Genomic DNA, 26,777 nt, shown 5'->3' with positions numbered 1-26,777 from the left:
AAAATGAGCAATCAAGTAGGAAATTGGTACTGATGGTAGGTAATCTACAGATTTTGTCAGAGACTGAAATGAAACAAAAAGACAGTACTGCTGTGCCAAACATGTCCATAGAAGGTGTTCCAGGCCAATCTAGCTAGCTTTGTTCATAACCACTCTTTGCAGTCAAATTCTAGTCAGCAGAAGAATTAGTAAAGCAGATAGCATTTTAATTTATAATTCTGCCTTGTTTAAGCTAATTTCTGATACATCACAAGATTTCAAGGATCTAGGTTAGAAATATATACTTAATGGTTTAAAATTTTAAAAAGATGTGTGTAGACATTGAGAGCTTGTTCTGAGGTTATAGCAGGGAAGTACAACTACTCATGTACCCTTAATCAAAGACTGGTCCTTCTCAATTAAGGGAAGTTCATCCTCTTCAACCTAGTGCTGGCTTTGAGAGGGACGCATAGGGAGCAGTGAAAGAGGAAGCGACACCTGCCTAGCAGCCACATCAGCCAAATCAACCTGGCAATCATTGGGGTAACAGATGCCACAGCCAGATTGTACACCTGTCAGAACGGTTAAGATCAAAAACGTAAGTGACAGTTCATACTGATGAGGATATGAAGCAAGGGGAACACTCCTCCATTGCTGGTGGGAGCACAAACTTGAACAGCCACTTTGGAAATCAATATGGTGATTTCTCAAAAAATTGGGAATTAATCTACCTCAAGACCCAGCAATATCACTCCTGGGCATATACCCAAATGATGCTTCTTTCTACCCCAAGGACACTTGCTAATCTACGCTTATAGAGCTTTATTTATAATAGTCAGAAACTGAAAACAACCTACATGTCCATCAACTGAAAAATGGATAAAGAAAATGTGGTAGGTACATGCAGGTAAACGGATGGAACTAGAAAAAATATCATCCTGAGAGATGGTAAGTACTCACTCATAAGAGGATATTAGTTGAAAAGTAAAGGAGAATAATGCTACAATCCACAGACTAAAAAGGAAGGCTCAAAGGAGGCTGCATAGATCTCACTGTGAAGGGGAAATAGATTTTGAAGTGGACTGGGGGCAGGCTGGGATGGAAACAGGAGAGATTAGGTTGGGCGAGGGAGAGGTGCTTGGAATAGGAGGACATTTTGGGGGTTAGGTAGAAACCTAGTGAAATGGAAACTCACTGGAATCTACAAGGGTGACCATATGGATGACTCCTAGTAATTGGGGATACAGAACCTGAACAAGCTATCTTCTATAACTAGGCAAGGCTCCCAGTGGTGGGAATGGGACACCAAACCAGCCACAAAACCTTCAACCTTCAATTTGTCTTGCTTGTAAGATGCGCTGGGGTAAATGTGGCACGGAACTTGTTGGAGAGGCCAATCAATGACTGGTCCAACTTGAGACCCACAACACAAAATGGGGCCCATATCTAATACTGCCTAGAAGGCCAGGAACCAGAGTCTGGATAGCCCATAGGCCTCGGATAGAATCAAACACAACTGGAAAAAAGTCAGTTAAATGAATCTTAATGATATTCTGCTATACTTGTAGACCAGAGTCTACAAGCATCATCAGAGATATTCCATCTAGTAACTGATAGGAGCAGATGCTATCATCTGATAGACCCAGAGCCAAGAATTATGTGGAGTTTTTGGAATGCCATGGAATAGAGGGATGAAGGACTGACTGTAGGAGCCAGAGGAGTAAAGGACACCACATGAATAGGACCCACAGAACCAACTAACCTGGGGTCACAGGAACTCACAGAGGCTGAAGTGACAATCAGGGAGCCTGTATGGGTCTGGACTAGGTCTTCTGCATATATGCTATGGTTGTGTAGTTTGCTGTTTTTGTGGGACTCCTAATAGTGGGAGTGGGGGTATCTATGACTCTTCTGCCTGCTTTTGTGACCAGACCCTTTTCCTGCTATTGGGTTGCCTTACCCAGCCTTGATATAATATCATGTGCCTAGTCTTATTGCAACATGATATGCCATGTTCAACTGATGTCCTTGCATATATGTTTTCAGGGCTGAACATTTGATACTGACATGAAAGCAGGGGCATCTATGGAGGTCAGTGCTGAGGCCTTTCTGGGAGCTCTCAGGTATACAAACATAGCACTAGACCAGTTCAAATTTCAGGAAGAAGGGCTGGCTGTTGAAAATAGCCAGAGTAGGCAGTGTCTGCTCAGCTTAATTCTTCTTCATCTAGTTTTGACAATTTCCATTGGCTGCCTTAATTTCCCATTGTGGGCAAAGTTCTCCCCAACAGTGTGTAGATTGTTCACAATGTGGTTGTATTGTGGCACAATGCATTTGGTCTACTGCTTGAAGGCTTCCGCAGATGAGTTCTTCCACCAGGACTGGAGGTTCCCATTCTTGTCATATTACTAGTTTATAGCCCAGTATGATACCAATGCCACCAAAGTTCAAGATATTGGGTGGAGTGGGTATAGAATGGTGTTTATGGGATTTCAGCTGGAAACACAATCTTGTTTTTGGTAGGTGGGGTCAAACCCCACTGATCTCTGTTGGAGACTTTTCTGAGCTTGTTGGCTATGACTCTCTTGAGAAGTTGAAGAGTCATGGGTTCTCAAAGGATAGATATGGAACTATGGTGCAGTCATTGAACACTTTGTCCAACTCCTTTGGACTCGTGGTTAAGATAGAGTAGCCTATCATGTTGTATATGACATCTGCCTTTCTTTCTTGGCCAATTTCTGGGTGTCTTTGTCCATCCACTTTAGGGTGCTCAGGCTCTCTTCAAATGTTTTCTTGATCTTCCAGATTATCTCACTGGCTATGTTCTTGCTGTCCTCAGCAGAGGTCACTTTCACAAACATGAGGCCCAGGGCAAAGTCTGGGTTGTTTTCTGTGTGACTCAAAAGAAACTTTATATCAGGGGAGGCATGTCTTCTCTGACCTATTACGACCTACATGAACTCATCACGGACTCAGACTCATTGATCTGTAGCTGGGTTAAAAAAAATGGTTTTGAGAAAAGTTGACGGGAGATGCCAGCCTCTACAGCTCAGCTCCCATGACTTTGTAGTAGATGAGCTCCTCATCCTAGCAAGTCTCCTGGGAGATAGTGATGTATTGGGTAGCACTGTTTTGCTGTTTCAAAGTCCACGATCTGCTGCATCTGGTTTTGGTAGAGTCCTCATTCCTACTGCCCAGTAGTTTCCTCAATGTAGTTCAGATATTCACTTGGTCCCTTCTCATTTTCCATCTTGTTCAGGTCTCTAAGAGGACAAGCTGAGGCTGAACAGAGCTACTTGGATCATATTGTTGTTGGATTTCTTGGACTTCACACTGACATAGACAGGGAAGGGTGAGGTTCGGTGGTGAGGTGTGATCACCTGCAGCATATCTTCAAATCTGTCCTTGGTCCAGGGTCCTGTGATATTCCTGCCCCTAGCTTTTCTTTTCCTTTTCTTTAAATTAAGCTCTACATTTTTCTCTGATTCCCTCCCTGCCTCTCCCTTCCCTCCTTCAACCCTCCCACAAGATCCCCATGCTCCCAATTTACTCAGGAGATCTTGTCTTTTTCTACTACCCATGTAGATTAGATCTATGTATGTCTATTTTAGGGTCCTCATTGTTGTCTAGCTTCTCTGGGATTGTGATTTGTAGGCTGGTTTTCTTTGCTTTGTGTCTAAAAAACCACTTATGAGTGAGTACATGTGATAATTGTATTTCTTGGTCTGGGTTACCTCATTCGATATGATGTTTTCTAGCTCCACCCATTTGCCTGCAAAATTCAAGATGTTATTTTTTCTGCTGTGCAGTACTCCATTGTGTAAATGTACCACATTTTCCTTATCCATTCTTTGGTCAAGGGGCATTTAGGTGGTTTCCAGGTTCTGGCTATGACAAACAATGCTGCTATGAACATAGTTGAGCACATGTCTTTCTGGCACGATTGAGCATCCTTTGGATATATACCCAAAAGTGATATTGCTTGGTCTTGAGGAAGGTTGTTTCCTAATTTTCTGAGAAATCACCACACTGACAACCAAAGACCTGCCCAAGCTTTTCAATAAGCTCCATCAGGGGCTTGGCTCCACAATCCTCATTTCATTCTTACATGCATGGTTCTATATTTGGGCTTTCCTTTTGCCTTGTTCATATTGGCAGTGGAATTTTTGGGCAGGCTCTTTATGATGGTTTGGTTGTATTTGTAGAGGTTGCTGAAGATCCCCCCCCCCATATGAGTGGCCATCACATACAGGATTGGCCTTGATCTAGGCACCACAGACATAGCTTAAGTAGTCCTGGTAGGGATTTACAGTGGGGTTCATGGAGTTTAAGATGAAACTAGTTACTGAGACTCAGGCCTTCCTCAGACATGCCTGGGTCATTCTTGTCTGGTACTGGATGTCCTGGGCTGCCAGTCAGGCCACCAGCTCTGCTCCCAAAAGCATTAGAGCCACAAGCTGCTTCCTTACTTGGACTGGCTGCTTCAAGAGCTGCAAAAGTTCACCTCCAAGGCTATGAGGCACATGCTGCCCTCAGAAAGTGAGTCCATCAGGTCTCCCTTGTCCAGTGTGGCCTGCTAGTAGGTTGACATCACTTATGGGCTTTGCACTGGGGTTCTGACTGTGCATGTCTTTGGTCTTTTGGCTCCCAACTCAGCGTAGCTGCTGCCACTACATTCCCACCATGTTCTTTTTATTCCATTTGTCTGTAAAATCCCCCACTGTAGTATGGATACTTTGCTCAGCTAAATGCGTAGGAGCCATTTTAGGTGATTTTATGATTGCACCAATAAAGAAAGAAACTTTTCCCTTGTTCTCTGAAGCATCACAAAGTGAAAGTAATTCAAGAGCTGACAGGCTTCCTTGAGCTCGGGGCTTTTTATCTTTATTATTTAGCTTTCTTTTCTACTCTTCACACACACACACACACACACACACACACACACACACACACACACGTCTATTTTGGAGTAAACTGGCCAGGTTTATGGGGATGTTGAATAACAATTGAATCATATTTATGCTGTGGGTTAAAGCAATCTCATATATCAAATTTCACAGTGCAGACCCATCAATGGGAAACTCACTTGGCCCTTGTATGTGATATTCTGTCTTTAAACTTACCTATACACTCCCGTGTCTTTGAATTTACGGCACCTTCTTCAGGGAGCCAAGGGAAGTGTTTAAAAACAAAAATAGAGAACTTTCCTAAGCTCTTCAGTGCTCCATGACAAGGAGTGGAAAGCATTCGAAGGAGGAGAGCACCCTTTTGAATCTCACAGTCCCATGGTTATTCCTGGCCCTTTCCTTTTTCCCCCTTGATAACCTTTTCATTTTATTTTTATTTTTACCAGTTTGACTCTTTTTACCCTTTTTATATATTTATCATGGCTGTACTCACTCTTGATGCATTCTCCCGCATGATTGCTCTACAGTTGGATACCACTTGACCTGAACCCCCATGAGTAAGGGTCTCTATCAGCTAGGTGTCAAGTGGGAGGACCATGGCTTGAGGAGGAATAAAAGAGACAAAAACAGTAGGTAGGACCAGGGGAAAATGGTCAAGGTCAGCAGAGAGCTAGATCAGCTAATGTTGTCAAAGAAAATACAGGAAAGCCCAAGACATTGTTGTCTCAGGACTGATAACTACAGCCCTGGGGGAAGAATCAGATCCCTAGAAACCATAGCTTTGACTTCTTCCAGATTGGACCCTGCCACATTTGCTCCTGGAGAAGGACACAGAACTAATGTTCCCTTTATCCTTTCATCAGCGCTTCTAAGAAAGTCATGGGATGGTTTAGCTCCCAACGGTATTGGATAACCACCTGAGGCTTCTCCTGCTCTCAGCACTCCTTAGTTGTCTGTAGTTCTCTGTGGAGGGTGGAAGCCTCATGGGCTTCCCCTAGTTCATCTCGATATGCTTATTATTATTTTTCTTGTTCAGCTCATGTTGGTGAGATTTTTATGGGTGTAGCCTCTGATATCACTAGGAGACACAATCACTCAGCAAACTCCCTGATTCTGTAGTTCTGACAGTCTTTCCACCCCTTATTTCACAGTAACTTACAAGTCTCGGATGTGGGAGTGTTTTTTTTTTTTTTTAAGATGTATCTGTTGGGACTGGGCTCCACAACTCTGTATTTTGATTGGTTGTGGCTTTCTGTGACGATCTTCATTTGTTGCAAAGAGATGTTTTCTTGATAAGAGGTGAAGACTATACTTACCCACGAGTATAAGGACACATGTTTGTAGGTTGTTGTTAGGGATTCTGGCACTTTAGTAAAGTGGTGGTTGTAGGTACTCTTCCTAGGTGCTCCTCCAAGATTCTCCATGATTTCACTAGTATTGAGCAGTTGGCTAGGTTTACAGTACCAGGCATGATTTCCCTCTTGTTGAGCGAGTCTTAAGCCCAATTAGAAAGTGGTTGATTACTGCCAATGTATTTGTGCCATTACTCTACCTGTAGGGTTACATGCCACGCTAGTTGTTGTGGTTCATAGACTGGATAGAACTGCTGGCTGCTTCCCTTCTTTGGAAGTTTGCATGGTGCCTTCTGATATCATGAAAGCTAGTCCTTAGAGAGGGGGCATTCAGCTCAGTTCCTGCTCAGGGGCCCCTGAGCCCTGTTTCTGAAATGCATGGTGTCTTCAGCAATAGAGACTTAACTTCCATATATGGGGGGAGGCAACCCAAGGGCAACAGCCATAGGCTATATGTTTTGAGAGTCTCTTGGACAGTCCTGCCCAACAACGCGAGGAATTAATAAAGAGGAATTATCATGTCCATTTCAACTATATACATGTATTTTTACATAGAACTACATGTATTATAGTTTCTTAAGTCCACCTCATTTATAAGCTCCATTCTCTCAGGCCCCACTGCCTCTAGAACAAGTGGTGTCACAAATCAGGGACTTGATGCCCGCTGCAAGGTAAGAGTGGGGACCCTCACAAAAGGAGAAGGAAATAAGCAAACTGCTGTATTAACCTGCCCTACTTTTACTTCTCCAGAAAAATATTGAGAAGGGGTATGCATCTGTCCTTGTAGATGGATTCACCGAAACACTGTGGATTTGTCTCTGGCTCCTCCCACCCCAGGACATCAAGAATGAAACTGCAGGGTGAGGAGACATTGGAAGTCATAAGAAAGATAGCAAACCTCCAGCTAAAAGACAAAAAGAGATATGGACCAAATAATCAGAAGTCAGGTCTGCCTGCCTGGGCCCTATACTCCAAGAGAGAACTTATTCTATGAAACACACAGAGCCCTATGTCATGAAGGAATCTCTGGTGATGGTAGCTGCTTTGACCTGTGCACCTGGTGATGCTAGCTGCTTTGACCTGGCACATTTGACATGTGCCTCTGGGCACATGGATTGGTCTCATGTTCCTCATCTTCCATTGCTTCAACATAGATTGGATGGACCCAGTTCCTGTTATCTTTACTAATGACTCTGTTTATGCCTGGACCTTGGGACTGTAATAGACTCACTAGTTCATCTGAAGAAAGGACTGTATCTAATTTTTCCTTGGTGTTTGAATTACTTTCAATTTGTATAGGACATCATAACATTTGTGTTTCTATTAAAGGACAAATATAGGCTTACATTCTACAAGATACCAGAACTACTAATCATATGGCTTTCTTTCCAAGTTACCCTCTAAATTTTTCTATCACTATAATAATGTAACCAATAGTACCAGACATAGTTTGGATCCCTGTTCTTTGTGGTAGAGTATTACACACAATGCTTTTACTGTTATAATATTTATTATGCTTATAATTTGCTTATTTGTTTATAGAATACTCATGCATCAAATGACAATAAGATCGATCTACAACATATCAAATCAAAACCACTCTGGGTATCCTGCTATTTAAAAATAAAACAGAGTTATTAGTAAAAAGGGGAAAAACAAAAAATAAAAAAATAAGCCAAATAAAAGAGGGGGGATGTTGGAACATGGTCCAAGAATGAAGTAGTGTGAGATTTCTTGAAAACCTCAAGAAACCAAGACAAGAGTCCTGCGACCTCAGTTTCTTCAAAAACATGGAATTTTTTGGGATTATGATTTCATGCTCCTCCCAGGTGTCGCAGATAGGAGTGAGTTCATTTCAGATTCCTTATTACAACTGGCTATTGTTCTGTGTTTATATGCCTCTATGAAAAAACATGTTTTTGTCACATGCACAGCTTTCTTGCCACATCAAGTGTGGTTTGCCCATCATGTGTGGCTTACCTGGAACACGAGGCTTGTCTACAACATGCAGCTTACTCTTGGGATTGGACACATTATTTTTGTGACTACTTAACTCTCAGAGTATAAATTGTCTAATGTTCTGGATAAAGTTGGCTATTACATGAGTTTGTCTCATTTATTAGCTTCATTCTCCCAGATCCCACCACCAACAGAGTGGTAAACAAGTGATAATTTTCTTCATCTTTTTTTTCCTGATAATTTTGTGGTAAACAAGTGACAATTTTCTTCATCATTTTTTTGAGGCTGGGGATGGGCACTGAACCTAAGTTCTTGTGCATGGTAGGCACTCTATTACTAAGGTACATGCTCATCCTAGATCAGCTAAATTTTAGGTAAGCAAACAAGAGTTTTCTATAAATGACTCCCAGTAGGTTGAAGAATATTTATAACTCAATGCAAAACTACCATAAGCAAAAGTATTACTGCTAGGCTAGTTCAAGAAGAAATATTGTTGGTACTATAGGATCAAGAGATTCTCAGCTAGCTGCTACAGCTGACAGGGCGGAGGAGCTCAGTTTTGCCATTCATAAATTCCTTTGTCTTCTCTCTTAACTTCAGAGATAATTTCATGGCTTTCTTATTATGTATACTTAAAATAGAGTTACATTCTAAGCAGTGAAGAACAGAATAGTTAAACATTGATAAAAATCTATGAACCTATATCTTTATTGAGCACCCTATCTCCTCAGCCCAATTGATTATATAGAAATCTGGAAGACCAGAACTGTCACATGAGTATAGAAATATGCCAATGTAGTCAATATCTGGTTTATATGTTAGATGATGACATGAGCCAAAGAGAAACGAGAAATAAGTTCTACAAACAAGTCACTAGTAGCATAAAATGATGTAGGGTGTATATTTTCCAAAGCAAGTTTTGCTTTGATATGAATCTTAGTTTGACTAAAAAATTCATTTCTGTACTTTTATTTTAGTTTCCAATTAATGTAGTAGATTTTTAAATACTTAGGATAGGTTTCTCAGATCATAATTCAACTTTGGATTCCATTTATAAAGGTCCATATGCCTAGGTTACCCTACACAAAAGACTCCATTACTGATAATTTTACAAAGAATAGTCTAATTTCCCACTTCAGTTTCCATGAAATCTCCTTAAACCCACATATCTTGATTAGGGTTTCTATGCTATGATTTTTTAAAAAGTGACCAAATCAACATGGAGAGTTTGCTTATACTTCCATCATTGAAAGAATTCAGTGATGTGGGATACCCTTTTGTATGCTGTGAATACCAGTTAATAAACTGTCTTGGCCTGTAATAGTGAAAAAGAGTAGAGCTAGGTGGGGAAAACTAAACTGAATGTTGGGAGAAAGAAGGCAGAGAAGGAGAAGCCATGTAGCCACGCCAGAGACAGCGGCTGGAACTTTACCTGGTAAGCCATAGCCTCGTGGCAATACACAGATTACTAGAAATGGGTTAAACTAACATGTAAGAGTTAGTCAAAAAGAAGTTAGAGCTAATGGACCAAGTAGTAATTTAATTAATACAGTTTCTGTGTGGTTATTTCGGGGTTGAGCAGCCAGGAACTAACAAGCGGCCTCTTACAACAATTCAGGGCAAAAATTCATGACAGAAGTCTTGAGGCAGGAACTGAAGTAGAGGCCATGGAGGAGCTCTGTTTACTAGCTTATTTCCCAAGTCTCAGCATATTTTCCTATAGCACCCAACACTGTCAGCCTAATGAGCTGGGCCCTTCCCACAGGCCAATACGGTGGGAACATTTTCTCAGTTGAGGTTTCCTCTTCTAAAATAACTCTTAACTTGTGTCAAGTTGACATAAAACTAGCCAGCACAACACAGATGCTAGGCAATCCATACCAAACAGTGACATACTGTTTCACATCTTACTCCACCCTTACCACATTCCTTTCCCAGGTATGCTTGTAGTAGAGCCCAGTAGTCCCTTTCAAACTGATAGGATGGTGGAATTCTGAACCTTTTTACAGTCACAACATCTGTATCCACCAAAAGTCAGAACCCAAGCATCTTCCATTAGTAAGTAGACTCCATGAGGATTTCTTTTTGATGAGCTATTTACATGTGACTAAACACTTTAAGGTGAGTTTTAATGTTTGTGAAATACTTTTACAATTACTATGGAATTCAAGGTAAGAATGGAAAATTTCAGTAACCGCACATAGTCTTAGTGGTATGTATTCATAAGTTTATGTTCTTATCATTCCCTTTGAAACTATTTCTGTCACGTTCTTTTAATTTTCTACATGGGACGATGAAAAGGCTACCCAGGAATAAGGGAAAAGGATGGGGAAGATGAGGTACATCAGAAAGGAAATGGGGTAGGTATAAAACCAATTCTGCATTATCCTATTTAGCACTCTTTTAATTTTCTAGCTATCATCTACCACCTTTTATCTCCCTGTTTTGACCCACTGAATTTCATAACGACCACCTATACCAAGGCAAACAAATAAATTCTCGGAACAACATAATCAAAACTAACTCCCTAAGGTATCTTCTGCAGCATTTAGGTCAAGTTAATCTTGGATGATATTCAAACCAAATGAATCCATTCTGCGACCCTATGTGCTTTAAAACCTGGGCAGCAATCATTAATCAAATTCTTCTGTTTCAAAGTCCTCACGTGTTGAGTAGCAACAGTTGATTATGCAGGACTCTTCTGGTAGGGAAGACTGTTGAGAGACCAGGCTTGTGGAAGGTCACTTATTAATGAGAAAAATAATTCCTTAAGAAGGGAAGGACAATCACATTCTTTCTATATTTTCTTAGTTCTTTCACTGCTCTCTCATCTATCAGAACAGTCAAGTATTATAATGACCATGCTTATAAGAAAATCTATAGAGTTCACCTACGTTTTCTGTGCAACTATTTGGTCTTTATTAAAATATCCAAATTTTACCTTTCAATATAGTACCTACTAGTCAGTTGGAAATGTTCAAATTTAAATAGAGATTAAGTAATTTAAATTAGATTAAGCCCAACTCATCTGTCAATCTAGTCACATTTCAGATGTTTATTAATGACATGTGGCTAATGTAGCCAATACAGAACATTTTCACTATCATAGAAATGTAAACCAGATAGTATTATTGTTATTTCTACCTAATCTAATTATTGTTATTTCTACTATTTAAACCTAAGTAGAACCCCAGTAGCACAGACAATAAGAGAATCGATGAATAAATGGGACCTCCTGAAACTGAGAAGCTTCTGTAAAGCAAAGGACACTGTCAGTAAGACAAAAAGGCTACCTTCTGACTGGGAGAAGATCTTCACCAACCCTGCATCAGACAAAGGTCTGATCTCCAAAATATACAAAGAACTCAAGAAACTAGACACTAAAACCCTAATTAACCCAATTAAAAAATGGGGGTACTGATCTGAACAGAGAATTCACAACAAATGAACTTCAAATGGCCAAGAGGCACTTAAGGTCATGCTCAACCTCCTTAGCGATCAGGGAAATGCAAATCAAAACCACTTTGAGATACCATCTTACACCTGTCAGAATAGCTAAAATCAAAAACACAAATGGTAGCCTATGCTGGAGAGGATGTGGAGTGAGGGGAACACTCATCCACTGTTGGTGGGAATGCAAACTTGTGCAGCCACTGTGGAAATCAGTGTGGCGGTTTCTCAGGAAACTGGGAGTCAACCTCCCTCAGGACCCAGCAATTCCACTCTTGGGAATATACCCAAGAGATGCCCTATCATACTACAAAAGTATTTGTTCAACTATGTTCATAGCTGCACTATTTGTAATAGCCAGAACCTGGAAACAACCTAGGTGCCCCTCAATAGAAGAATGGCTAAAAAAGGTGTGGAATATATACACATTAGAGTTTTACTCAGCGGTAAAAATCAATGACATCTTGAATTTTGCATGCAAATGGATGGAAATAGAAAACACTTTACTGAGTGAGGTAACCCAGACCCAAAAAGAGGAATATGGTATGTACTCACTCATAAGTGGATTCTAGCCTTAATTAATGGTCTTTGAGTCTATAATTCGTGATCCTAGAGAAGCTAAATACAAAGGTGAACCTGAAGAAAATCATGTAGTTATCCTCCTGGATATTGGAAGTAGAGAAGATTGCCAGGCAAACTTGGGTGCACAGGGGGTGGAGGGGTGGAAGTAAGGGGAGAGAACTAGAGAGAAGGGAGAGGGGGAGGATTGGGGATAGCTTGGGGTAATGGGATGGGGGAGGGAGGAAGGATGGTTATGGGAGCAGGGAGGTATATATCTCAACTAAGGGAGCCATTTTAGGGTTTGCATGAGACTTGATTCTGGTGCGTTTCCCAGGCTCAAGGAGAGATCCCCAGATTGTTCCCTGGGCAGCAGAGGAGAGGGTACCTGAACTGGCCTTGGTCCATAACCATACTGATGAATATCTTGTATATCACCATAGCATCTGGCGATGGATGGAGATAGAGACAGAGACACACATTGGAACACTGGACTTTACTCCCTAGGTCCAAAATGAGAAGCAGATGGAGGGAGAACGTGAGCAAGGAAGGCAAGATCAGAGGGAACCCTCATCCGACTATGGATGGAGATAGAGAAGGAGACCCACATTGGAGCACTGGACTGAGCCCCCAAGGTCCAAATGAGGAGCAGAAGGAGGGAGAACATGAAAAAGGAAATCAGGACCGCGAGGGGTGCGTTCACCCACTGATACATGGGGACTGATCTAATGAGAGCTCACCAAGGCCAGCTGGACAGGGACTGAACGAGCATGTGATCAAACCGGATTCTCTGAATGTGGCTGGCACGGGGACTGTCTGAGAAGCCATTGAGAATGGCCCTGGGACTTGTTTCCTCTGCATGTACTGGCTTTTTGGGATCCTACTCTGTTTGGATGCTCACCTTCCTAGACCTGGAGGGAGGGGGGAGGAACTTGAACTTTCCACAGGCAGGAAACCCTGACTGCTCTTAGGGCTAGAGAGGGAGGAGGAGAGGGAGTGGGGGGAGTGGGAGGGTATTGGGAGGAGGGGCAGAAATGGAAACTTTTATAAATTAATTAAAAAAAAGAAATGTAAACCAGATAGTATTATTGTTATTTCTACCTAATCAGCTAGTCCTTTTTAATTTGCACATGCCTGCCTAAATGTTTATTATTTTATTGCTTTCAGTTGAAAAGGGTTAATAGCACTAATGATCCAAGCAAAATTTCCTCTTGTATATTACTCAGTTATTCTTGTTTATTCCTATACTCTTTCACAGGTAACCCTTCTAATGTGGTAAATATACATGTCTCTACATTCATTTAAAGGAGTAGTTATGTGTTATACTTAAAGTTTACATGTAAATAGTATCATGCTATATATCTCAGTATTTAAGTTTTTTTTTTCTCTTAGTGCTGGCCAGCCTGGAACTCACTATGTAGATCAGGCTGGCTTCAAAGTTACAGTGGTCCTCTCGTAAGTGCTGGGTTACAAGAGTGCATGACCATGCTAGACCTCATTATTTTAATTATCATTAAATGTCACATTTGTAAGATTTTCACACCCCTATATATATATATATATATATATATATCATTTTAAAAGTTTTATTTGTTATATAGTGTATTATGGTATATAGCTACCACATTTTGCACATTTACTTTCATTTTGATAGATACTCAGGATACATAGACATCATTAAAAAGTCTTTAAGAGACTGATAAGTGGAAGTATTTGACTATGTGAGCTCATTTTTAATTGAAGATATATAACACTTGTCCTGTCCTCTATTATTTTAATTTACTGATATTATTCATTGGCTGTTGCTTCCATTGTCAATTTTGTTTGTATGGAATGAGGTTTCTTTCCTATTCTTAACTTCAAATAATGGGTTTCCAACGATCTTTGGCTCTGATTCCCTGGACTCAAATTATGAGCTTCCAAAGTCTCTCATATCTTTTGTTTGTTTTGGACTTTTCTTTTCTTGGCCTTGCTGCCATTCAACATTCATTCTGACAGGTAACTTCCTGTCTAAAGTTTCTACAGAGCAGCAGGGGTTAGGGACCTAATGGAGACAGGGTTACAACACTGACAGCCAGTGATGTCCGAGGCCTAATGGGAAGTTTCATGCTGTCTGTTAACTTGACACACCAGGGAAATAACCTTTTAATCCAGTACAGCATATTTCATTTATTGTAGCATTATCAAGTTCAAAGATGTTATGAAAAACATCCCTAGAGAGATTTAAGATTTCAAAAGCATCCTGAGTTTGAACTTAATTCAACCATTCTGGAAGGCTGAGCCAGTGGAAGATGACCTTTAGGCACTTCAGATGCCAGGCACTGTTATGCCAGATAATGTCATGCCAAATTAGAATATTTGTCTCCTGAGGGAGGGAGGGTGGGTAGGAAGAAGATGTAGATGGCATGTGTTTTAATTAAAATCACTCGTCAGTGCTAATGTTCTAACATTAAAAATATTAACAATCTAGAAAAATACATTAAAAACTGGGATAGCAGTAGTGACACATGCCTTTAGTTCTTTCAGTCAGGAGGAAGAGGCAGATGAATTACTGTGAGTACAGGCCAGCCTGATCTACATACAAAGTCCCAGGCAAATCAGGGTTACATAATCAAATTCTGTCTCACAAAGAACACAAAACAACAACCTATGGAAATACAAATAAGTAACTGAACAAGGGACACAGTTTAGCATTAAGGTGGAAGAAAGGAAATGAATGAATGCCCTAATCAGCTTCAAGAAGTAATGCGGGAAAAGTCCAGAACAACAACACTTGAAATTGTAGTTTTGTTTGGGGAAGGAAATTTAAGAAATGTGTTTTCTCTTTAAATATATCCACCCCAAAAGGTTGAAATAGAACTTGGCTAGACCACAATGAGAAATAACTTGAGGGAGGCATACTAGCTTAGATTACTAAGAAAAAAGTCTTAATATGAAATGAATGCTAGGGGAGAGGCTTAGGAAAAAAGTGAGCTCTCTGTCACCAGAATCATTCAGGAAGCTGAGTAACAATTTGACAACTTTAAAGAACAGATTCAAGTAATAGATGGAGCAAGTAGACTGGGTAGCTTTAGCTCCAGCTGCATAAATCTAAAATAAATCTGGTCAACTTTTAAAAAGATACACAAGAATACCCAGCAAGTCCAATAAGAATTAGGCCCCTATCAAGTTAGCTATCTATGAGAAAGAGTAACAGAAGGCATTCACTCACTCTGCCATATTTGGGTTCCATTTTTAAAGAAAGGACAGACATTTTGTCAAAGACAAGGAGCTTTAGGGAGTGGAGGAATGCAGTAGGTTAACACATTCTTAAAAACCCAATCCATAGTTTGTCCTCAGTGAAAGTTACAAAGATTTTTCAATTAAAATACATGTAAACTGGTCAAGGACGACAAGCATTCTTTGCCTTTGTCACCTTGGCCCTGGATTTCCCTGCTTTCACAGAAAGCATGCCTTTTCAGGAATGTTCGGCCACATTTCTCTGAGTGTCTGTGCAGAGTTTAAAAGCCAAATGAAATGACAGTGCACTTCATTCCACTTGGCTGGATATTATTGCCTGTGGCACTCTACAATTTCCCTTCAGTCCCAGGCTAGATTACAATCAAGGTTTGCGGAAAGCAAACAGCACAAGTCAACCTGCCACAGCATCAATTAAGTGCAAACATATCATGAAAACTAAAATGAAAATCAAATGCTAACCCTGTGAAAAGGAACTAAAAGCTTCCTTAGATACCACGAAGAAATAAAGGCAGAAAGAAAAATAGAAGAACCTGCTCTCAGCAATATATCCTCAACGTCAACATTCCATCATTTGTCATATCTGAATATTCTATACTTTATCACACTGTTTATGTTTTAACACATTTATAATCAAGATATCTTAACAGCGATTTCATAAATTTTATTTGGTGACACATGACTGCTTTAGGTTTCCAAGACAACAAATGTATTTTGCTCTACTTATCCAGAAAATTATGTTCACAAGTTTCAGGTACGAGAGGTACTTCATGGCCCAGGGAATGGCTACAGAATGAAGGCTACCTAAGTAAGATTGATTGGTTTTACATTCTTGATTTCATAAACCTAGTAAGTCTAGACTATAGAATCAAAGATCTCTAATCAACTTTAGGGGGCTGTGGTCCAACAACAGCTACTTATTTATTTATTTTTTTGTTAACAATCATGACTATTCAGATCGACAGCTGCTTATTACTGTTATACATACCTTTAGTCCTGAGTACACAGCTTTAATAAATGCATTTAATTTCTTTTTCTCTCTGCCCCAACTATTTCATAAAGATGGCTATATATACGATAACAATAGTGACAGTAATAGATAATACTTAAGTAGTGTTATTTTTGGATATAGGTAGAAGTAAGAATATGGAGAAAAAGACATTTGTCTGGTCTTGAATGAAGTCAACAGGTTGGCTTCGGAGTCTCAGCTGTGCCATTTATTAGCTGTGTGATGCTGAGAAAAATCACTTCATTCTCCATGCCCCAGTTATTCATTTATATAGTATCTCCGTTCCCCTCTCTCATATAGTTACTATGAGAAGTGAGTGGTTTATATATACCCTAACTTTTTAACCTTTGTGCATATATGTGTATACTGTGTATGTGTATGTATGTATGTGTGTCTACATACACGCACACACACACTTATGAACATACTACAGCTTCAATTTGAGGTCAGGGAACAACCTTGTATAAGAGTCCCAAGTTTCCACTGTATGAGCCAGAATCTCTTGTTTGCTACTGTGTACACCAAGCTAGCTGGCCTGAGAACATCCAGGAATATTTGTGTCTCTGCTTCCCACTCAGCTCACTGGGGGAGCGGTGGGATTACAGACCTGCCTGCTGCTGACCAGTAAGTACAAAGGTACATGGTTAAGGATACGTTGAAAACCTTTGCCCTCTCAGTAATGGAGCTTCTTGGTGACTGTAGCCTTAATGGTTTCACATAACCCTAAGATAATACTACCTTCTAGCTCTGGTCCCCAGAGCTACCCTGAAGATCACATTTGATCTTTTCCCTATATCTTGATAACCCTATGCTATCAAATTGCAAATCCCAAGGTAGAGTCCAGAATCCAAAGATTTTAGGTGGAAGAGAGAGGCTAGAGGAACCAATAGTTTGTGTTCCAGAAAGTTGACAACGAAAGCCTCTGTTGCCTTGTCTTCCAGCCCCTCTGTGAGGAAAGAAATGCCTCCAATTCCACCAACACTGCTTCTATCCTCTTGTACTCAATGATGGTTTCTTTCTTGGCTACTAACTCATCCATCTATGCAACAGGGAGAAATAGTTTTGATATGCTGTCTCTACAGTCATCTATTCCCCACGGACATAAAGGAAACAGGACTTTTCAGGAAAAAGGCATTAGTCATTAAAGCTTTTACTCTAAAGTCCTCTTCAGGTATCCACTTATTGTCACATCTTTCAAATATTTACAGTTTCTTATTTAGGCTTTTTAGAAAGGCAGCTTTCTCTATGGAGGATGGCTGGAATTTGTGTGTAGGGAGTGGAAAATCAAGCTACAATTACACTTTTTATCCAGCAAAAAGTAAATCAGATGGTGATGAAATCCAAGGAGAAAACACAGATTAAAGTCTGCACTTTCTAAATCTGTTACTTAACTAAACACAGCTGCTAAAGATGGAGTATTTGCTTGCATGTACATCTATAATAATGCTGCCATTAGTATTCAGATAGGATGCTGGCAACTCTCTCCATGCTTAAGATATGTTCTCAGAAGGTCTTTCACTAGGAGTGGGGATGTATTTTACACTGATCCACCCACAAGCTCAACTGGTTACATTTTACATTCACAGTATGGTAAAAGAAGATTAGTGTGTATTGAGTGATACTCTACTAGGCATTTTAAATACATTTATTACATTAATGCAAACAGCAGTTATGTTGAACAGCTGTTATTCTTTCCTTTAATAAATTAGGAAAAAAATCTCAGAAAAAGTTAACTCATTGAAGTCCACCTAACTAGCAGGAAAGAATTCAGGATTTAGATCGAATACTAAGTTACTCCTGGTCTTATCACACATAACAGGCTAATATAACTGGGCTGAGGGCAACAGTTCAGTCTTTGATGGGGGACATAAAAATAGACTCTCTCTAAGTTGATCATTTATTCTACTGCCATTTATGACACATAAGTACAGTGCCACATCAGTCTGAAACATTCTCTGTATGGAAATGAGACGACTCACACACGTGCACACACACACACACACACACACACACACACCATGAAAGTAGAAAGGGCATTGTGAGAGGTGAGGAAGATGTCTAAAGAGCAGGATGGGGAAACAAGATAGGATACTATAATGTATGTGCCATGAAAATAGAAAGTAGGGCTATTTGGGTGGCAGAAGAGGACCAGCAAGAAGAACAGGGAAAGGAAGTGGTGGGCAAAAATAAACAAAATATAATGAATATGTCATGATGTTTCTTTGTGTGGTAATCAAAAGATTAATAACAGATATGCGAACTGAGTCTAAGACTTAAGTAGCAACCTTGAACTCATTAAAATGCTGCTGTAGTAAAACAATTCCGTTGAACATTTCATATGTAAAATATCTACTTACAGGAAACTAATTTAAAAAAAGGTAGGGGAGGCTGAAGTCAGTTCTCAGCTTGTAGAACACCTGAAATCATGATTACACTCAAGATATTTTTGTCAAATAAAATTTAATCAAAAAAGTACAATAAGAAGAATCCAAGAAGAAATTCTGGTGTGTTTTATTTGATTTGTTTGTTTTTTGAGACAGGGTCTCAGTCTGTTTTCCAGTGTTGCTTCCAATTAAATTTAAGGAACTAATAAATGAATATTGACTACAGAGGGCTCTGCAAATTAATGAGATGGTCACATACATTCTTGCACTTGAAGATCACCATACTGTGAGTCAGTAAAAAATCTGTCATGTTGGTTTGTAGATGTGAAAAAGTAAAGGCCAAGAAAACAATAATATAAAGTTGTTGAGATGGGCTGCCTGGGCCCTGAAGGCTTTGTATACTGTATTTTATTTTATTCAATGCAGTTTTTAGTGTGAAGAAAAGTGATCAAAGTAGCACTTTAGGCTAGTCAATCTAAAATGAATCACACAAGTTCATAGTGGGAAACAAGAGGAATGCTGGACTAGGCACCGGAGCTAAAGCTTAAATTATGGCTTCATCACGTTATTGGTATGTAATTCTGTAAAACGAAGATGAAGATTCCTACTTTTTCTATTTAGAGGCTGTTTGGGGCTCAGATGAAGGAAACAATGGATGCAAGAATGCTTAGGTTCAACTCCCAACACTTCAAGAAAATGAATAGAAGATACTTTGGCCTGAGAGAGTAGCTCAGCTTAACATGCATGACAAGCTTGGTTGAAGTACACACACACACACACACACACACACACACACACACACACACACACACAGTGACTGACTGTTTTAGAAACAAATCAGACTTTTATTAAGTAGTTACAGATTTTAAATAAATATTCAATGGATCATTCTTCAATTGTCATTTATGACACATAAGTATATTGACCCATAACACTCTCAATAAAGAAAACAGCTGTTTGCCATAAAATATGCTCTATAACTCTTAGATTACTAAGGTAGGTACTATGTTTGAGTTAGAAGATACCAAAATAAAATTTGGTGATATTACTGACTTTCTTTACTACAGAATACATTTCCTCTGAACTCTGAGGATCATTACGGCCCAAAGAATCCTTCTCATTTAAAGACAACCAGTAAGAAGGTAGGAATATGAGTTCTGAGTCATAGGGGAGACAGCTGTAGCAAATGTCTTTCAATATCTTCTATTATGTGTTTAAAAATCTACATTTTGATTTTTTCCAGTGTAAAAGACAGCCTAATTAGTTCTCATTATATACCTAGACAAAAATCTTACTAGAGTAAATTGAATCTACTACATAATAAGGCAACCTATGGATTATAGACAAGTTATTTTGATCCATATTAAAAGATTTGGAGTGGGGGCTATTATTCTGACCTAAGTTAACTTTACTCCCTCTTTCTGCTCCGTCTTTTATTGACCTCTTTTCATTTTTGCTCTAAATTTCTAGTTTCCTCAATCAGTTCTGTGCTATCATTCATTTCCTCTGTTCACAAAATGTTCCAGTATATTTATATAGTTCTGGGAAATTGTACCATATTCAGACAAGGCATTCCTATCTTGATCCTAACCACAATATGTTTAACTGATAGGCTTTTTTTGTTGTTAAAATACTGGATATTGAAAAGGTAAAAGCTAGCATTATAAAGACAGTACTCTAAATATGGTCCTATAATTAAAAGGTCATAGCCCCTACAGAGATTTTTTTTAATAAAAAGTACTTGTTATTTGCAAACACATCACAAAATCAGCCGGTAATTTTGCGAATGTCTTACTCATGTACTGAGCTTACTTGCCAGAGAAACAATCTTACGTTTTGTCCTATGAAAAACTGAGACCAATGAACTGTCTTTTTTTTAGTTAGTAGGTATGGAGAGCAGAAATTTGAAAACTTTTCAGGTGAGTTAATATAATGAAGTTGACTGCTATTTTTGCTCATAACTTCAGCCTGAGTATAAGGGTTCAGTTCTGCCACTTCAGGTGGCAGCTATAGCTACTGACACTAAAATCTTTGTGGTCACCTGAATAATTGTCACCAGGAAACTATGGATGACAAGGCAATGTAAGGCACCATAAAAATTTGATCCGTTATAGTGGAATAGCCAAGGTAGGTTAAACATTTTATTACTTGCTTCATTATTGTAGAGAATATTGTGGCATCCAATGATCCACAAATACCCAATTGTAGCTATGGTCTTAGTTAATTTTTTTCCAACAAAATATTTTCATTGATTATTTGGAAGTTTTACATTATGTGCACCAATCACATTCACTTCCCAATCTTCGTAGGTCTGCCCCCACTCTGATGATATCCCCCCAACAAAAAAGAATAGAAAAAAAGAAAGAAAAAAACCCAAGTCCAATTTGTATTGCCCATATACTCCCTGGAGCATGGTCAAACTTCAGTAGTCAGCCCCTTAAAGAAGACTGAGTCCTTTCCTACCCCTACTCCCACAAGAAGCCATTAACTCTGAAGAAATACACTTCAGCATCCCTATCACAATTTTTAAGAGTTCTGTTCAATGGCTTCCTGTCTAGACTGTTTCTTTTTGGGGGTGGAGGTGGGTGAGAGAGGTTGTCACAGTAGCCTTCTAAGTCTCTTTTTCTCAACTGTGAGTCTGCAGGCATTGATACCACTGCAAAAGAAGCTCCTTGCCCTCTACAGTCAGTGGCAGCGCGGATCACAGACTTCCACATGGTTTCTGGAGATAGCACGGACCACAGACACCCACATGGCCTCCAGGGTCAACATGCACCACGGGCATCAGTATGGTCTCCGGAGGCAGTACAGCCACAAACATCAACAAGGCCCTCAACCACAGCATGGACCATGAACAGCACAGGCTGCAGCACAGGCCACGGATATTCGGGCATCAATATGGACTCCGAAGGCAACATGAACCACAGACACCAACATGACTTCAGGTGGCAGCACAGACCACGGACATCAACAAGGTCTTCAGTCGCAGCTCAAAGCATGGACCTCAAAATGGCCTCCAGTAGCAGCACAGACCACGGACACCATCATGGTTCCAGGGGACATAGCACAGAACATGAACATCCACATGTCCCTCAGTGGTAACTCGGGCTACGGACATCCACATGGCCCTGGTCCACAGTAGGACCAAGAACACCAACACGACCCTCGGAGGCAGCACAGGTCACTCACATCAGCATGGGCCCAGGAGCAACATGGACCATAGACATCAATACGGCCTCTTGTGGTAGCACCGATCATGGGCGTCCACCTGGCTTCTGGAAGCAGCACAGGCCAAGGGGCAGCACACACCACAGGTGTCCACAGGGACCCTGAGCATCAACACGGCTTGAGGTGGCAGCATGAACCACAGGCAACAGCACATCCCCTCGCTTTAGCACAGATGACAGTTACCAACATGGCCTCCAGGGGGCAGCAGAGACCCTAGAGGTCTCAATCCGGAAAATGAAACATTCTCCACCTCATGCATCCTGTTGTTGCTCAGAGCCAGAGGGATCGTGTCTGGGGCAGAGCCTTCAAGAACTCCAGGCTGCTGTACATCACTCTGCTGGCCCTACCCGGTAACAACATGCTCCCCCGTCCACAGCACAGCAGCCTTCTCCCACACCTGTCACCAATGTCTCATCTCTAGTTCCACCTCTCTCCCCTGTGCAATGCCATTCTGTTCCTCCATCTTTCCCACCTCTCCACTGTACATTTATTCGTTGAAGTGGCATTGCAAACTGCAGTGTGTCACACATTATATTTTCCCCCAAACAGCTTTACATGCAAACACTCATAGCAAGGTGTCATTGGTCTGGTTTAAGGCTTCTGGCTTCTGAAGCACCACTGTCACTGAGACTCGTTTTGGATATCCTGCTGTTGCTCAGAGTCAGGGTGGTCTTGCGGCTAGGCTGGGTGTCTGAGGACAGGATTCAAATGAGCTCCAGGCCACCGCACATGTAGGCTCACTGGGCATGACTGCTGTGCTTGTAGCTGCACAGGCTGTATCTGCTGCAGCTCCATGCTGTAGGCTGGCCAAGGGACTGATCCTCTTCAGTAATGCCATGTTCTTTGTCCGCTGTGGCTGCACTTTCCCATATTGCTCCCATACCCTTCATCGCCCCATCTCTGCTGTGCGCTACTCTGCTCTGCCATCTTCCCTTCCAATTTTGTGAGACCACCTTAGTTTTCGGCCACCACAGCCCCTCAATGGCAGCTGCAGGGAGCCTTGCATGGCTCGGCCATCTTGTCTCTGCTCCCTTACTTAGCTATTTTTGTGTAATTTATTTATACTTATAAAAAACTATTTATTTGTTTACACAACTGTAAAAGTGATCAAAGTCAAAGGAGTAAGATATACACATTACTTCACCTGGGAAAAGTCATGGTATTATTTGTATTTCTTTAGATTAAATCCCAGTCCTTCTGAACAAAGAAGGCAATTCATTCAAGCACCTAAGTATAACCAAAAATATGAGTATGTCATCATATGTACTGTAGATCAATGGACAATATCCATGTGTCTGGTGTGTGTTAACAGGCTCCACAGACAGCATATCTCAGGTGAATGGCAATAAATAGCTCTTATTTCCAATGATTTCCATATGGTATCTTCATTCTTTCTTAGGTTCTCTCAAGTGAAGCTATATCATAAGCAAATTCTATGGGATAACGTGTATTTTACATCAGTTAAATTAGAGTCATGCTACCCTTAGTAGGCATATTTTATTCAGCGAATATGATTACAATAAGTAAAGGCAAATATATAGTATTTACCAAGACAAGTTGCATACTGAATTTATTACTTGCTGACCACTCCTCCAACACAACCTACACATAACTGTAGGCAGTCATATAAACTTAAATCCAGTTATTATTTTAAGCAGCTGCTATCAGATTAGGTGAAATTCTACCCATTAGCTACCAATTAAACAGCAATTAAAAGGGAGAAATGTTTGCTGTTTTAAAATAAAGTTTAAGACCCAGTCAGTAATAAGCTGACTAGTCTCCTCTTGATGTCTAATAATTACACTAACTTTACCAAATACATACCATGTTCTAGAATCTTTATATTGATTTATATTATTTAATACTTACACAAAAAGTCTCTGAAGTAGGTAGGAGCCAGCATTACCATTTCACAAATGAGAAAACTAAGGTTTCTTAGTTTTACGTAACCTTCTCAAAGTCACACCGCCTTATCATTCCAGGTCAGTATGTTCAGGTTGCATATGGGCATTTTAGGGTAGAGGAGAGATGCGTATACTTGTGTCTATTGATGTGTGTCAAAGTGAACAACATTTTCCAGAATGACTCAAAACAACTGGGTACTTAAATGACATTTTTCATATAATTTCTCCTTTGTTTATAGTCTTTTGTTGCTAGGTTTGTTCAATTTGTCTTTGGTACCTCTTTCTTTTCAGACAACAGATGTCATTTTGACCTAGTCACACTAATACAAATGTTGAGTCCACAAGCTTTGAGAGGAAAGATATTTGCACATTTTAGTTCCTGCAAGTTGGTCAGATCCAGAAGCCATTCACTGATTTAGCTCTGGGAAGTTATTGTATTTTAGGTCTACCTATAAAGTAGGCATTTATTGATAAAATTTATTTCCAATGGATGAGCATATTTTCCTCTAAAATTCCCTATTATATCAGTTTTCTGACTGATTAATAAGGACTTTCTGGTCTCCAGTGTTCTTACTGTTCTCTCTTTCTGGTCATATCTTGCTTTCAGTGCATATTGCTTTCTTCATACCTACCACTACATCATACTTAACAAGTGAATTTCGTAGTAGGTGTTTATGTCTGCAATAATATACCCTGTGTATTGCTTAACATACTATTTTCTCTTCAGGTTTCTAACTCAGTAGTTCACAAAGGGTCACCGCTGCCTACCATATCCAATTTAGTGACCTCTAGAAGGATTTCAAAGACTTCTATAGTTGGTCCCTGCTGTATCTCAAGAGCCTTAACTGGTATCATGCATAGTACCTAACATGATCCTTCTGTCTGGAAGAAAGATACTCTTTTTTTCCCTGACCCAATATACACAAAAAATATCCTTGCTGTCTTTCTCTTGGCCTTCTGAAATCTATTCTGGCCTACATAGATCTCCACTTTTTCTGAACACCTTCTGTTCTACACCATTTAATACATGCTATATTATCTTAGACTTTTATATACACTACCACACTAAACCTCTACACAGTGATCTGAATATATGTTTAGAATTTGGTACTCCAAAGAAAACAGCTTCATCAGATGAGCTATACTTGTTTACATGAGGCCAGAAAGATACCAAGATTAGACTGTTGAATATTGCTATTCCCTCAGAGAAGGAGAGAAGGAGGGACTAGGGAGAGACATTGTACCCTCACTGGAGAATCCACAACTCCTTCCTGCACCCCCCAGTCATTTGTAGGAAATTCTACCTTAATTGCACATGCCCTCGGGGTCTTGGGATTATATTGACTGGGAAAGGTGAAACTACACATGTGTGAGGGTCTTCCATCTTTGTATCTCTGAAGAATCCATCATCCTTGTTGGGTGAGACTTTCTGAAGTCACCTATTCTCTGTCAGTAAACACAATAAACTCAGTGTTTGCCTAAGATAAACTTTGATGGAACAATACCTTGGTTTGTCCTGGGGGTTGTTAAAAGTAGGGTAATCCTTTGCCGACATCTCCCCAGGGAAGGAATTCTTACAATGGTGTGCAATGAAGAATCATTTAATATTTTCTTGTCACTTCTTCAAGGATATTTCTACATATAGGAAAATTTGAAATATAGATTTCTGTTTCATACTTAGAAGTAGCTAGGGATATGTAGATTCAGTTTTCATCTACGTTTCTTACATTTTACTAATTGCCTGTAACATATTTCCTCTGTTAAAGGCAGTCTGTTTTAATCACTCCTGGGCATTCATTAGGGATTTCACCAAGATACCAACTGAAAAAGAAATCTAACTACATTCAAGTGATGTAATTGCTACTGGCCTTTGTATCAAACAGAAAAAGATTAGATTTTTTTCCCTTAATGTTAACTTTATTCAAGGTATCCAAGTGAACTGAACATAAGCAAATCTGGGTCTATAAATAGGCCTGGTACAATCTACCACATGATCTAGTGAAAATCACAGTTCATAAATGTGATAAAATTTGGTGCCTTTTTGACATTTCTTGACTAACAACATAAAACTACCTTATACTTTCACAGTATTTTATAGGCAATAGACATGCCACATGTGATATTTTATTTGGTCTGTGCAATAGAACTATAAATTGGGCATTATCTTTCTTTCATGGAAGGAGAAATAATCTTAAGAGTCAAATAAATCAAGAAACCAACAAAACACTTAAAGCTAGGAAGCAGTAAAAATAAGATCTGATTATAGTATAGAGAAGTTGGACAGAGAACAGACAACACAGTGTGTGTGTGTGTGTGTGTGTGTGTGTGTGTGTGTGTGTGTGTGATTTGTGACTCCAAGTTCTACTATGGAGATACCTGTATATCCGTAATTACTGTAAACCTATTCACAAGAGCTAAGAAATAGAACTAGCCTAAATATTCATCAACAGATAAATGAAAAAGGAGAATATGGTACACATACACAGTAGAATTTTATTCAGCCATAAAGAAAATCAAAATCATTACATTTTTAGGAAAATACACAGTACTGAAAATATTAGGACTCTTAATATTAATTTTCTTAAGAGAAATAGGCCTGACTCAGAAAGACAAATACGACATTTTTCTACCATATATGGAATCTAATCTAAATTTGTGTGAATGTAGGCATGTGTGCACATGTACATGTGGGTCATGAAATTTATAAAGGGGACTATGAAAGGGGAAGGAGATCTTTTCATTTGTTTGTTTGTTTTCTAAATATGGTTTCTCAGTGTAACAGTTCTGGCTGTTCTGGAATTAGTTCTATA

The 26,777-nt window shown here is 39.7% G+C and overlaps 2 pseudogenes; both read right to left on the bottom strand.

The window, feature by feature from the left end:
- Window positions 1-1,956: 1,956 nt before the first annotated feature.
- Window positions 1,957-2,961, bottom strand: LOC146889153 (endothelin-converting enzyme 1 pseudogene; annotated as a pseudogene).
- Window positions 2,962-3,021: 60 nt separating this feature from the next.
- On the bottom strand, window positions 3,022-4,570 carry LOC125389233 (endothelin-converting enzyme 1-like; annotated as a pseudogene).
- Window positions 4,571-26,777: the final 22,207 nt, after the last annotated feature.

This window comes from Myodes glareolus, chromosome X, assembly GCF_982192425.1.
Source record: "Myodes glareolus chromosome X, mMyoGla1.1, whole genome shotgun sequence".
In the NCBI taxonomy this organism is placed as follows: Eukaryota; Metazoa; Chordata; class Mammalia; order Rodentia; family Cricetidae; genus Myodes; species Myodes glareolus.
Note: the sequence above shows the minus strand (reverse complement) of the source record. Positions and strands in the feature narration are given on the sequence as shown.